The 14664-nt window shown below is 37.5% G+C and overlaps 1 protein-coding gene across 4 annotated transcripts in view; it reads right to left on the bottom strand.

Annotated features, from left to right (window-relative positions):
• Positions 1-14664, bottom strand: part of LOC308623518 (recombining binding protein suppressor of hairless) — a 115262-nt gene that overhangs the window by 61343 nt on the left and 39255 nt on the right. The window lies entirely within an intron of this gene.

The following is a 14664-nucleotide window of genomic DNA, read 5'->3' on the forward strand; positions in this document are numbered from 1 at the left end:
AATAGAAACAAAACAATAGCAAAGATCAATAAAACTAAAAACTGGTTCTTTGAGAAGATAAACAAAATTGATAAACCATTAGTCAGATTCATCAAGAAAAAGAGGGAGAGAACTCAAAGCAATAAAACTAGAAATGAAAGGAGGAATCACAACTGACACTGCAGAAATACAAAGGATTTTAAGAGATTACTACAAACAACGATATGCCAATAAAATGGACAACCTGGAAGAAATAGACAAATTCTTAGAAAGGTACAACCTTCCAAGACTGAACCAGGAAGAAACAGAAAATATGAACAGACCGATCACAAGTAATGAAATTGAAACTGTGATTAAAAATCTTCCAACAAACAAAAGTCCAGGACGAGACGGCTTCACAGGTGAATTCTATCAAACATTTAGAGAAGAGCTGACACCCATCCTTCTCACTCTTCCAAAAAATTACAGAGGAAGGAAAACTCCCAAATTCATTCTATGAGGCCACCATCACCCTGAGACCAAAACCAGACAAAGATACCACAAAAGAAAGAAAATTACAGACCAATATCACTGATGAATACAGATGCAAAAATCCTCAACAAAATACTAGCAAACAGAATCCAACAACACATTAAAAGGATCATACACCATGATCAAGTCGGATTTATCCCAGAGATGCAAGGATTCTTCAATATACACAAATCAATCAATGTGATACACCATATTAACAAACTGAAGAAGAAAAACCATATGATCATCTCAATAGATGCAGAAAAAGCTTCTGACAAAATTCAACACCCATTTATGATAAAAACCCTCCAGAATCTAGGCATAGAGGGAACCTACCTCAACATAATAAAGGTCATATATGACAAACCCACAGCAAACATCATTCTCAATGGTGAAAAACTGAAAGCATTTCCTCTAAGATCAGGAACAAGACAAGGACGTCCACTCTCGCCACTATTATTCAACATAGTTTTGGAAGTCCTAGCCATGACAATCAGAGAAGAAAAAGAAATAAAAGGAATACAAACTGGAAAAGGAGAAGTAAAACTGTCACTGATTGCAGATGACACGATACTATACACAGAGAATCCTAAAGATGCCACCAGAAAACTACTAGAGCTAGTCAATGAATTTGGTGAAGTTGCAGGATACAAAATTAATGCACAGAAATCTCTTGCATTCCTATAAACTAATGATGAAAAATCTGAAAGAGAAATTAAGGAAACACTCCCATTTACCATTGCAACAAAAAAAATAAAATACCTAGGAATAAACCTAGCTAGGGAGGCAAAAGACCTGTATGCAGAAAACTATAAGACACTGTTGAAAGAAATTAAAGATGATACTGACAGATGGAGAGATATACCATGTTCTTGGACTGGAAGAATCAATGTGAAAATGACTATACTACTCAAAGCAATCTACAGATTCAATGCAATCCCTATCAAATTACCAATGGCATTTTTTACAGAACTAGAACAAAAAAATCTTAAAATTTGTATGGAGACACAAAAGACCCCGAATAGCCAAAGCAGTCTTGAGGGAAAAAAAGGAAGCTGGAGGAATCAGACTCCCTGACTTCAGACTATAGTACAAAGCTACAGTAATCAAGACAATGTGGTATTGGCACAAAAACAGAAATATAGATCAATGGAACAGGATAGAAAGACCAGAGATAAACACATGCACCTACGGTCAACTAATCTATGACAAAGGAGGCAAGGATATATAATGGAGAAAAGACAGTCTCTTCAATAAGTGGTGCTGGGAAAACTGGACAGCTACATGTAAAAGAATGAAATTAGAACACTCCCTAACACCATACACAAAAATAAACTGAAAATGGATTAGAGACCTAAATGTAAGACCAGACACTATAAAACTCATAGAGAAAAACATAGGAAGAACACTCTATGACATAAATAACAGCAAGATCTTTTTTGATCCACCTCCTAGAGTAATGGAAATAAAAACAAAAAGAAACAAATGGGACCTAATGAAACTTAAAAGCTTTTGCAAAGCAAAGGAAACTACAAACAAGACAAGACAACCCTCAGAATGGGAGAAAATTTTTGCAAACCAATCAACAAAGGGTTAATCTCCAAAATATACAAACAGCTCATGCAGCTCAATATTAAAAAAAACAAACAATCCAATCAAAAAATGGGCAGAAGACCTAAATAGACATTTCTCCAAAGAGGATATACAGATGGCCAAGAAGCACATGAAAAGCTGCTCAACATCACTGATCATTAGAGAAATGCAAATCAAAACTACAATGAGGTATCACCCCACAACAGTTAGAATGGGCATCATCAGAAAATCTACAAACAACAAATGCTGGAGAGGGTGTGGAGAAAAGGGAACCCTCTTGCAGTGTTGGTGGGAATGTAAATTGATACAGCCACTATGGAGAACAGTATGGAGGTTCCTTAAAAAACTAAAATCAGAATTACCATATGACCCAGCAATCCCACTACTGGGCATGTACCCAGAGAAAAACATAATTCAAAAAGACACATGCACCCCAATGTTCATTGCAGCACTATTTACAATAGCCAGGTCATGGAAGCAACCTAAATGCCCATCAACAGATGAATGGATAAAGAAGATGTGGTACATATATACAATGGAATATTACTCAGCCATAAAAAGGAACAAAATTGGGTCATGTGCAGAGACCTGGATGAATCTAGAGACTGTCATACAGAGTGAAGTAAGTCAGGAAGAGAAAAACAAATATCATATATTAACGCATATATGTGGAACCTAGAAAAATGGTACAGATGAACCAGTTTGCAGGGCAGAAACAGAGACACAGATGTAGAGAACAAACGTATGGACACCAAGGGGGGAAAACGGAAGGGGTTGGGGGGGTGGTGTGATGAACTGGGAGATTGGGATTGACATGTATACACTGATGTATATAAAATGGATGACTAATAAGAACCTACTGTATAAAAAAATAAAATTAAATTTAAAAAAAATGTAACTAGAGTATAATGTCCATGATTTTCCATATAGTCTGCAGTAAGATAGAATTTAATTACAGTTCAATTCTGGATACTAACATATGAAGAGGTATGAATATAAAAATTATAAAAGATTTTTAAATGTACTAACTGACCCTAAAAGTTTCTATGCTATAGTACAGACCCGTTTTGCTTCAGTGAGGGGTCAACAAACAACCTGAAAGGAAACCTTTCATTATGCTCCCAATACTTCCGCTACTGACTAAATTTTATAATTGTAAAGGATAATTTTTTCTTTGATAACTAGAAAGTGAAAAAATCTTTTCTAAAGCTATAAATGCATAAAATTCAGGAAGTCTAAAGACATCTGCTGTGGGAGCCATACCTTAGCTATGGCATAAACAGACACGCATGTTCACGCATATCTGTATGTCAAATTTTTGATGATTACTCTTTCATATTCCCTGCACGAAGACAACAAGTTATATTGTTCATGTGATAGTGTCTACCCTATCAATCATAATTTCACAAAGTACATTTTTTTCTGAGTTGAAAAGGACCAAGAATACATAGAAAATTCAATTTTCTAAAAATTACAAAGACAGTACCAGCCCAACCTCTATCAAACCATTTTTTGGCCAATTTCTTAAACAGCCAAACCTCTAGGATACAGTTTGGTATTCTGAAGTATTTGAATTCTGCAGTGCATCTGCCTTGTATTTCTCTTTTAAATACACAGACCAGAACACTTATGGACGTGTAGCCAAAATAAGGTCTAATTCATAAAGGAAAGGCTACGATTCAGATTTACAAGGAGTTAAACCTTTTCAAAGAAGCCTGTCCCTAAGGGAAAAAAATAAAAGATGGCAATTATCATTTTAAAACATGCAAAATAGGACAGTGAAGGGAGACTATTCAATAAACAAAAATAATAAGGTGGTCAAAATTTGTATATTCAGAATAGGGAAGAAAAGATTTCCAGAACGTATTTTATAACACCACTGCACGAATAAGGAAATGCCTTTCTGCTTGAGTGTTTATACCCAAAACAATACATTTCTTTTGAACCGTAACTTAACTTTCTGTTATCACGTCATGTTATAACGATCAAACCTACATTTGTGGTAAAGCCAAAAACCACTCTGAAGAAGTGGTCTTAACCACAATTCAAAGCTTAAAGAATGGCTTTTCTGCCAAACCTTATCTGAGCCATTAACCTGTCGTGCTTTCATACACTGCTAGGACCAAAAAGGCAAGCCCAGCAGCTAGCATCTGCTCACGCAAGCCTCACAAGGAGGCCATGCGGCTCTGCAAGGGGAATACACAACACGGGCACGGAGGTTGATGGTACAAAATCTGGCAGCAAACTGCTTTGCCTTGGGTGGTACAATAGGCAGCCTAATACTTCAACAACCATCTGAGGAGCCTTGGCTCGGCACAGGCAAAAGAAAGATTCTGAATTGAGAATCACCATAAAGTGATTAAAAGTATAGACCATGAGTAAACTATAGTAGTAAAACACAAAACAGGAGGCAAAAGCCTTGGGATTTGATAGCAGCAATGAGGAAAACAAGTCTATACTCTTAGCAGGTGTAGACTTAACTGTCACAGTTTGGGCCATTCATGCTATATATTTACTTGGTATTTTGCTGTGCTATGAATTCAAATTATGTAAACTGCAAAGCTGTTGTGTTACAAATTTACTAGTTAACTGGCTAGTCAACTGCCCTAACATCAGCTGTCTAACTAGAAAATAGGAGGGCACAGTTTTTCTTTAAAGATGAGCTGCTCCATTGCAGCAGCTAATTCTTAACATTCCTTTCTCACCAACTTCTACACATGCATGTTCCCTAAAGACATGGTGGTCTCTCTTCTCTACAGTACTAGTATTATTGACCTCTTCCCCTCATTCTTGTCTTCCATCACAAGCAATTCATTGACAAATGCTATCAGCTGCATTCCCAAATTATCTTCTGTATCTCCACTCGGATTCCATAAGGTTAGATGAAGCTCTTATTACAACTTTTATATCCATAGCATCCTAAACTGGCCTCATGCAGTAAAACAGACAAGCACATAAAAACAAACAGAATATATCTGCTTATATATGCTCTCATTTAACTCTCATTAACAATTCTGATAGGCATTATTTCAAACTTAGAAGGGAAAACTGAAGCTCAAAAAGTCACAAGGTAGGACTTTCCTCTGTTTCTGATTACACACTCATACTAAGATTGAAGATTACATATAAATATATAAGGAAGCCATAGTCTAGTCTTTAAACAACTTTACTTTGCCTTCGCAAAATAATTGTTTTTCCCCCAATTTTAACTTCTATTTGCTTTTTTCCATTAAACAAACCACATATCATATGAAAATTTATTTAAATGTTTCAGAAAAATCACTTCTTAACCTGTAAACTATTTCTCAGCAAACCAGAACTGCTGATTCTCAAGGATGAAACGCTGTAGTAATCCAACTACGGAATACAGAACGATGCCACATTTAAATAAACCAGGAAAATCTGACTGTGTTAACAGCTCTAGGAATTAGTCAAATCTAGAGCCTTTAAAGAATTATAAGTATCCCAGTAATGAAGAAAATGCCAACCTGTTTCCATAATAAACTGAAGATGCACAGGGGATTTTTTAGGCTGTAACTTTTATGCTGGACAAATTTTTTTTAATGGCATTAGTGTACATAAGAGAAATATGCCCAACGCTATAAGCATGTATTGTTCATAATTAAAGTTGACTCAACTGAATAAAATATTAAGTTTTCAAATGCAATTCTGTACACAGTGTGTGCTCACTAAATGAATGAACCATAACAATAGCAAGTCATCTGTTAAAAAAAGGATAACAAAACAAAACACTGTCATGAATTGTAGTTCTTAAACTATAATATTATTTAGACCAACTATTTTGAATTAACGAATGATTATGAACAAACTGATCTGAAATGTCTAAGTTATTTTCTACAGTGGAGGAAAAAATTATAAATGGTCCACCAAACGAGTTCATACTAACTTCACAAATTTTATAAGAGAAGAAAAAGGAATTAACTATTTTACCAAGTCCAAAGAGCTAAAATGATGATTAATTTCCTCACCCTAATGAAACTGTCTACTTTTCCCATAGAGAATGCCCTGGAAAGATACCATGCTATAGATAATTACTGTTACTCGCTCTACAACAGCAGTGTAGTTTAATGTGGTACGCTGCCACTTCAAAAAAGTGATAATCCATGTTGTTGACAGATTCTATTAGGAAGTGGTATCAAGATCTAAATGGGGCTACAAACAATACAGCTGAAAAGAGGTCCTTAGAAGTCTATGTTCTTTCATGTAATTTTGTTGAGTCTAAAACTAATTGCTAGGAAAACTTACATACACCAGATGTAAGTCTTCAACAATTTCACACAGGTTTTTTTTTTGTGTGTGTGGTACGCGGGCCTCTCACTGTTGTGGCCTCTCCCGTTGCGGAGCACAGGCTCCGGACGCGCAGGCCCAGCGGCCATGGCTCACGGGCCCAGCCACTCCGCGGCATGTGGGATCTTCCTGGACCGGGGCACGAACCCGTGTCCCCTGCATCGGCAGGCAGACTCTCAACCACTGCGCCACCAGGGAAGCCCTAAGTATAAATTTGAACTCTGGAATGAAAATCAAAGTCAAAGGGGGGTCATTCTAACTGCTGACTGTTTTCCTGGATATTCGTCAATGCCTTGGTTTGTTTCCAGTATTCCTACCAAAAAATTAATCCTACTTGTCTGGCCATTATACTCAATGACTGTTTATTCTGAAAGAGGAGTATTACTTTGTCCTGAGTCAGCCCTCTTCACTTTTGGACAACTTCCTAGGACCTATATTCTATGTTATTTTCATAGCATCCTCATTTCTCACTTGGTTTGCCAGGTTCTCGGACTCAAAAGCACATTCACTGGACTTGAGGACACAGGGAGGGGGAAGTGTAAGCTAAGACGAAGTGAGAGAGTAGTGTAGACATATATACACTACCAAATGTAAAATAATTAGCTAGTGGGAAGCAGCCACATAGCACAGGGAGATCAGCTCGGTGCTTTGTGCCCACCTAGAGGGGTAGGATAAGGAGTGTGGAGGGAGACGCAAGAGGGAGGAGATATGGGGACATATGTATATGTACAGGTGATTCATTTTGTTATACAGCAGAAACTAACACACCACTGTAAAGCAATTGTACTCCATTCAATAAAGATGTTTTAAAAATAAAGCACATTCACATATTACTCTGAACAGTAAGAATGTAGAGCTAATATTCTTATTCATTTAGGTTGCATGTAAATGAGGGAGAGAGAGGGCTGAGAGATAGGAAGGAAGAAGGAAGAGAGAAGACTGCAGTGTAAGAGAGCAGTAAAAAATATGGAAGAGAAAAAAAAGATTGCTCGAGGAAGTGTCAGAGGCCACCAAGTGGAAGAGACAAAAAAGAGAGCAATGGAGTGTCTAGTGGCCATAAAAGGGCAACTATCCACCTCCTAACAAACCAAATCTGGTCAATACCAAATATGGAAATATTTTCATTCAAATACAAAGCTTTTCTTCTGTGGGATATGAGCACAGATCACAAACGTCTTTCCCTATTAAAAAAATCTCACACTTGGATATCTACCATTGTGAGAAAAATATGTTGAATTATTGTGTAAACTATTTCCAAGTTTTACTCCACCAAAGTTCAGGACTTTCTAACAAAGAAAACACTCCAGCCCTTTCTCTGTAGCTCCAGTTATTCTAGAGTTTCTTCAGTCTCCACATCTGTAAAATAGGAAAGTTAATTGTAACAACTTGGAGAGCTGCGTGAAGATCGAGTTAATACCTGTAAAACACGTGAAAAGGGGCATTTTGTAAGTGCAATACCTACTAAATGTTAGCTATTATGCACTCAGATTTTCTCGGCCTTTAGACATACAAACCCCAACTCACAAAAGAGCTAACTGATGACAAAACTGTACAATTAAGATGAAACTAGGGACTTCCCTGGTGGCACAGTGGTTAAGAGTCCACCTGCCAATGCAGGGGACACGGGTTCGATCCCTGGTCCAGAAAGATCCCACATGTCACGGAGCAACTAAGTCCGTGCACCACAACTACGGAGCCTGTGCTCTAGAGCCCGCGAGCCACAACTACGGAAGCGCACGTGCCTAGAGCCCATGCTCCGCAACAAAAGAAGCCCCCGTCGCCACAGCTAGAGAAAGCCCGCACAGCAAAGAAGACCCAACGCAGCCAAAAAACTATAAATAAAATGTTTAAAATAAAATAATAAATAAATAAATAATTTTAAAAAGACTACCTCCTTATATATCCACTCATTCTATTTGTAAAGTAAGAGGTTAGTTAATAAAAGAATGGCATGTTCTGCCATGACAGGACAGATGCATGTCTTAAAAATCTAGTATTATCAAAAAGTTCATTCATTCAACAAATATTTACTGAGTACCTGCTATGACTAGTCACTGTCCTGGGGCTGGGGATACAGGAGTCAACAAAATAAAAATCTGTATAATGTAGAGGGGTGGGGGGTTGGGGAGGGGTAGGATTGGAAACTGGCTCCCTGCAGAGGAAGCTACAGCTTTTATTTCAAAAGTGAATGCTTTCAGTGGATTCTACCTGTTCCAAGTCACACCTGTTTTATAAATTTATGTTACCTGCCTCTGCCCTATCCCTGCCCCTAGGCTAGAATTTCTCAGAGTACTTTTTCCACAGGAATTTCAACAATAAAGGAATTCTAATAAAGTTAAATTTCATGCACACTTAATTAATCTAGCTGCTATCACCAGCACTTGTACTTACATTATTAATCACCTTCACCCACCCATTGCTGTGATAAAACACAAAAGCACTCAATCAAAGTAAATGCTTTGAAAGTGTTTTCTGTCCTATCTCCCCCACCCCAGGAATCCCCAGGATTCCTTATAACAAATAATTAAGGGGCAGGGGGAAGGAGGCAGTTGCCATTCCTGACCACTATCTGCTAAACTAGCACATTTTCAGTCATTATCTTTCAAGATTGTATGTTGATCTGATAATTGTTAAAGCAACACCCAAAAACTTGTAGAGGTCTGTTAAAGCTGCATGATTTTAATTGCCGTTCCCTCTTCATCAGCTATCAGAGCCTCACAGAGCTCACTCATTCTGAAGTGTAGAAACCTGTCTACACAAGATATGGTCTCCATAATGAAAGCTGTACCTCTCACTGAAGTGACAAGTTTGGCATTTCAAAGAAAGAATGCATGCACATTTTCCTGCTCAACTACCTACACTCCTCATAAGCCCCTAACAATTCAATAGAACAAGATCAACTGACTTCACTGTATTTTTCAAAAGAAAGAGATTCCCTGATTTTCATGACAATTACTGACACAGCATATACCACTTTTCAATTAGGTTCATACTAGAGATGGGTTCTAAAGTACCCTTTTAATAGATATCCCAGATCCCATTAAAATGCAAAATAGTATCATTTTTCAAAGTAATGAAATATACATTAGTTTGAGAAAGTGCCTATTTCTAACAATACTACCATTTACGTAAAAGATTTTTTAAACTTTGTTATCTTCAGAATCTAAAACATCTTTTTTTTTTTTGGTGGTATGCGGGCCTCTCACTGTTGTGGCCTCTCCCGCTCTCCCGTTGCGGAGCACAGCCTCCGGACACACAGGCTCAGCGGCCATGGCTCACGGGCCCAGCCACTCTGCGGCATGTGGGATCTTCCCGGACCGGGGTAGGAACCCGTGTCCCCTGCATCGGCAGGCGGACTCTCAACCACTGCGCCACCAGGGAAGCCCTAAAACATCTTTTTAAATACTCTCAAAGAATTTAACCTTCATTCTAAGAGGGTGTTTTTGACTTGTTTTCAGTAACCAAAAGTATACTGGAGCCATATCTAACAGCTGACTCAGTAATTTATAACATGCTCTTTCTTCTAATCCTAGACCTGCAGTTGGGGTGCTGCCTCCGGTCAGTTCTCTCAGTTCTTGGCCAGCTAAACTAGAAGGTAGTTTAGTTTCTTCCTAAACTACACTTCAGGGACTTCCCTGATGGTCCAGTGGCTAAGACTCCGTGCTCCCAGTGCAGGGGGCCCAGGTTCAATCCCTGGTCAGGGAACTAGATCCCATGTGCCGCAACTAAAGATCCCGCATGCTGCAACTAACAAAAGATTCCACTCGCAACAACTAAGGTCCCGCCTGCCACAACTAAGACCCGGCACAGCCAAATAAATCAATAAATATTTTTTTAAATAAAAAAATACACTACGCTTTAGGAGGAAAAATCTTTGAAAGAAAAAGATGACAAGCTGCTCTTGTGCGTTATGATAACCAAAGTAAAAGGAACACAGTTGTGCACAAATGCCACAAGGTGACAACATGAAACCTTGCACTCAACAGGATAAGCAGCATGAGGCAGAAAGTGATGACGCTGGAAGTAAATATGACTGAAATAATGATGAAAAGCTAAGCAATGCTACTGATAAGAGGAGAAAAGGTTGGACAGTCTGGGAGAAGACCAGGTTGGGGTGGGGGCGGGGGGACACTTGGGGAAACAGTAATAAGAAAAAAGGGATTCAACTCTCCCATTCTCTGAATCCACAGGCTCTTGTTCCCTGCCCGCATCACTAGCAACAGTATGTCTTTACGCACTGACGCAAAGACAAGCCACCATCATGAAGGCAGTTAACCCACGGGGCGGGAGGGAGGTGGGATTTCTTTACCTACCTTCTGTAATTCCAAAAGATAATTTCTAGGTTTAATACATCGTACCCAATTCAGAGCAGGAACTATATATGTTTTTGACTCAATTTCCAAGAACTTGCAGAGAAACATGAATTGTACTTATTATCTTTTGGCCTCTTATTTTGGCAAAGATTTTATCCATTGTTCAACTCCCAAGCGTAGAAAAGTAATGTACAAATTCCATTGTTGTGAAACAATTTACCAGAAATCTTCATTCTCGTATTGTTTTCTAGGAAGGAGGAAACTGTATTTCAAACACAATCTTAAAACATGAATATGCTGATACTGTACTACTCTGAAGCTTTATTTTTTAAAAAATATTCACCAGAAACTCTGTGATCTTCTTCAATATATCTGTAAAGCAAATATCTGCTGTTATGAGGACACTGGAATAGGCAGAGGCACTAATCCAAGAAAAATAAAATTTTAAATATTATCAAAATCCTCACAAAAACATAAGTTCTAACATTTGACTACCTTAAATATTTGTGACATATCTAATTTAAGGTTAATTTTTTTTGCAACATTAAACTTTTATATTTACCTTTTGAAGTAAAGAAGTACCTGGTATATGAAAAAGTCCTAAGATATAAGGAATGGGAAAATGAAGTGGGTGGATTTTAGTATGTATCATCAGTTTTTTTGTACTTTTTAATTGCATGGGTCATTTTCATCAATGCAAAGAAAGAGTAAATTCCTTCACAACTAGGAAATATTATAAATTTCTTACCTATGAGCCTTTAAATATTTACGAGGGCAAGCAAGCAAGAAAACACACACACACACACATACACACCCCCCCCAAATAACACAACAAAAAACAAAAACAAGGTTTCATAGCTAACTGTTTCCTACTGTCAGAGAGAAAACTACTGAGCTAACAATCCTGTTTTAGATATCTGAAGTCTTCTCTGGCTGAGGTCAGTTTGGCAATATAGATTTATAAGACTGAGTGCCATACAGTTTCCCAGATGATCATTACCAGAACTTAGGTCTGCAATACAGTACACATACATACCCTCAAAACAAGAGTTTTATAGAACTATATCATATGATCCATTCATGACATTTCCTATTCTGTTCTTTTCTGCTTCATATAATTTGCAGGGTGGGGGGGGAGTAGGGGAGGGCAGCAACTTATTGAATTGACTCCAGAATGGGCTACCACTGGCAGTTTGAAAACCACTCATCTATGAGTTGATTAACACATTAACAGAATGCATGCCAAGGGGTAGTTTACTAGATTACTTGACAAAATATCCTTAGTTAATGCCACTCATCAGCTGCTGCTATTATGTTCCCCGTTTCTCCCTGCTCCTTAGATATTCTCCTGTAATAAACTTCACTTCAAACGCAAAGCATGGTAGGGAGATCCTTGAAGATGATATAGAGAGTATGGCATACCATTAAAAGCCACAGACTGGAACCTATCCTGGTCACTTTTTCTCAGCAAGGAAAAACAATATAAACCTAATACCACATCTCAGGGACATCTGTGACTATGGGAGGCATACACTTAGTGGAACCAAAACGATCCAAGCAACATACACATAAATGTGCATATATCTTATTTATTTCAGCTTTTTTAAAAAAATGAAACAAGTTTTTTTTAAAAATGCTCTTTTCTACATTCACTGCACTGATTTTATTTTCTATTACAGTACATGTATTAATGCTGATCATAACCCCCACTAAATCGAGTTCTTAACCAACTAAATCGAGTTCTTGACCCACTAATGAATGGGCTGAAACCTGCAATTTGAAAAACACAGCTTTAGAGGACACACAAATCGACCTAGCAGGATAAGAGGACCAGAGATAAATTACCAGTCTCTAGTGGCCACCTTCTTTCACTGATGAGAAAAAGCTCAAAGAATTGAAAACATTAGTCAAAGAGTGATTGTTTATTTAACTCTAGGAAGATCATACAAGAAAGTATAAGATTCAGGAAAAGAAATAATGTAATAGCATCTCACCCCGCAAAAAAGAGGTTCCTGATCTGGCATTTAATAATCATCATCGGGCTTCCCTGGTGGCGCAGTGGTTGGGAATCCACCTGCCAATGCAAGGGACATGGGTTCGAGCTCTGGTCCAGGAAGATCCCACATGCTGCGGAGCAACTAAGCCCGTGCGCCACAACTACTGAGCCTGTGCTCTAGAGCCCGCGAGCCACAACTACTGAAGCCCATGCACCTAGAGCCTGTGCTCTGCAACAAGAGAAGCCACCGCAATGAGAAGCCCGCGCACCACAACGAAGAGTCACTCACCGCAACTAGAGAAAGCCCGCGGGCAGCAACAAAGACCTAACGCAGCCAAAAATAAATAAAATAAATAAATTTAAAAATAATCATCATCACTGTTAATCTAACACTGGCTTCTTGCATGCTCAATCCTACGCTAAATGTGTATGGAATTTATTTATATATGTGTGTGTATATATACACATACATATACACACACACATATATAATGCAATATATAATTATATAATTACGGTATTATATTTTTAATACACAAGTTTATTTTTTTTCTAGATCATTCTTTCAACCTGTCAAAACAAAAAAAGTAGTGCCAGATTTGAAACACAGATCAGCTGGCCGCAGAATCTAAGCTCTTAACCACTAAGCTATAAACTCTTCCAAAGAGAAAGGAGTTCCCAAATCTGGCTGTGCATCAAGAATCCTCTGTGGCATTAAAACAAAACAAACAGATGCCCAAGTACTACTCTAAAAAGAAATTTTTTTTAAGTTGAAGTGGCAAATATTATGGAGAAATATATTTTGTAAACAATGTATCAAATACCATCTCCAGCCAAAGAAAAGATCTTTTTGGAGAGTAGACACTGTTGTATTGGACATAAAATACCTGGTTGAACTTGGTTAACAGGCAGCTGACTTCACCTTGAAACTTGATTCACTGTCATTACAGACCAGAATTTAATATAAAGCAGTTTTGTCTTAGGTTTAATAACTCAATTCCATTAATAATTTAACTGCTGACATGTCAAAAGGATCTTAACATAAGGTAGACTAAATGATAAAAATTACAGGCTTCACCAACGTATTTCTATTATATTTATATACCCATGATTTAAACATCTATCTTCCCAACATGTTTTCCTTCATTACCTAAAAGATAAAGAATTTTGAACCCAATGTAACATTATGAACTCAGCATTCTCCCTGGGTTGACTCACTTCCACTACCCCAAGAAAACATTCAGTAGCAAGCAAACAGTACAAAATTAGGTTTCCAAGGTTTCCAATAATTAAGAAATGGTTTTGACTACATCACTCAAATAAAATGTTATGAACATAAAAACCTTAAAGATTTTTGACGGTTAAGTGGGTAATATGAAGCCTAGAATTACCACTACTAGCAACCACAAGTAACAGTGGGACTACATACCACAAACACATGAAAGACTAACTGTATGCATATGGTGGTGAAAAGACAACAATCACAGTATTAGTAAAGAATTACTCATTTTCCTCTCAGTAAAAATTCTTTGTAAAAGACAAAAACAAGCACAAACTATCAATGGTCCAAGTAAAAATTATTTTCGTTTGGTCAAATTAATACTCCAACTGAAGAACTGTATCCAATTATTTCCTGTTCAGGCTACCATGAAATGACAGCACTACAGAGAAACTGGTCTATGATGTAAACCAGAAAGATAATTACGGACTAACATACGAATAATCCCTAAACTGTTTTGTGAAAGAAACTATAGCCCATTACTATTAAACTCTAGCAAAAATATCTACCCTAGTGTCTCCTATAACCATATCTCAAAAAAGGGGGGGGGGGAATCACTCAACAAGCTTGTGATACATGGTTTTTTTACAACAAAAAATACTTTTGCCATAACTCCATAACCACATCTGCAATCTAAATATTAAAATATCTTAAAATATGCAATAATTAAATGTAGAACCATGAGT

Source organism: Mesoplodon bidens (assembly GCF_964165515.1).
Source record: "Mesoplodon bidens genome assembly, chromosome: 1".
NCBI lineage: Eukaryota > Metazoa > Chordata > Mammalia > Artiodactyla > Ziphiidae > Mesoplodon > Mesoplodon bidens.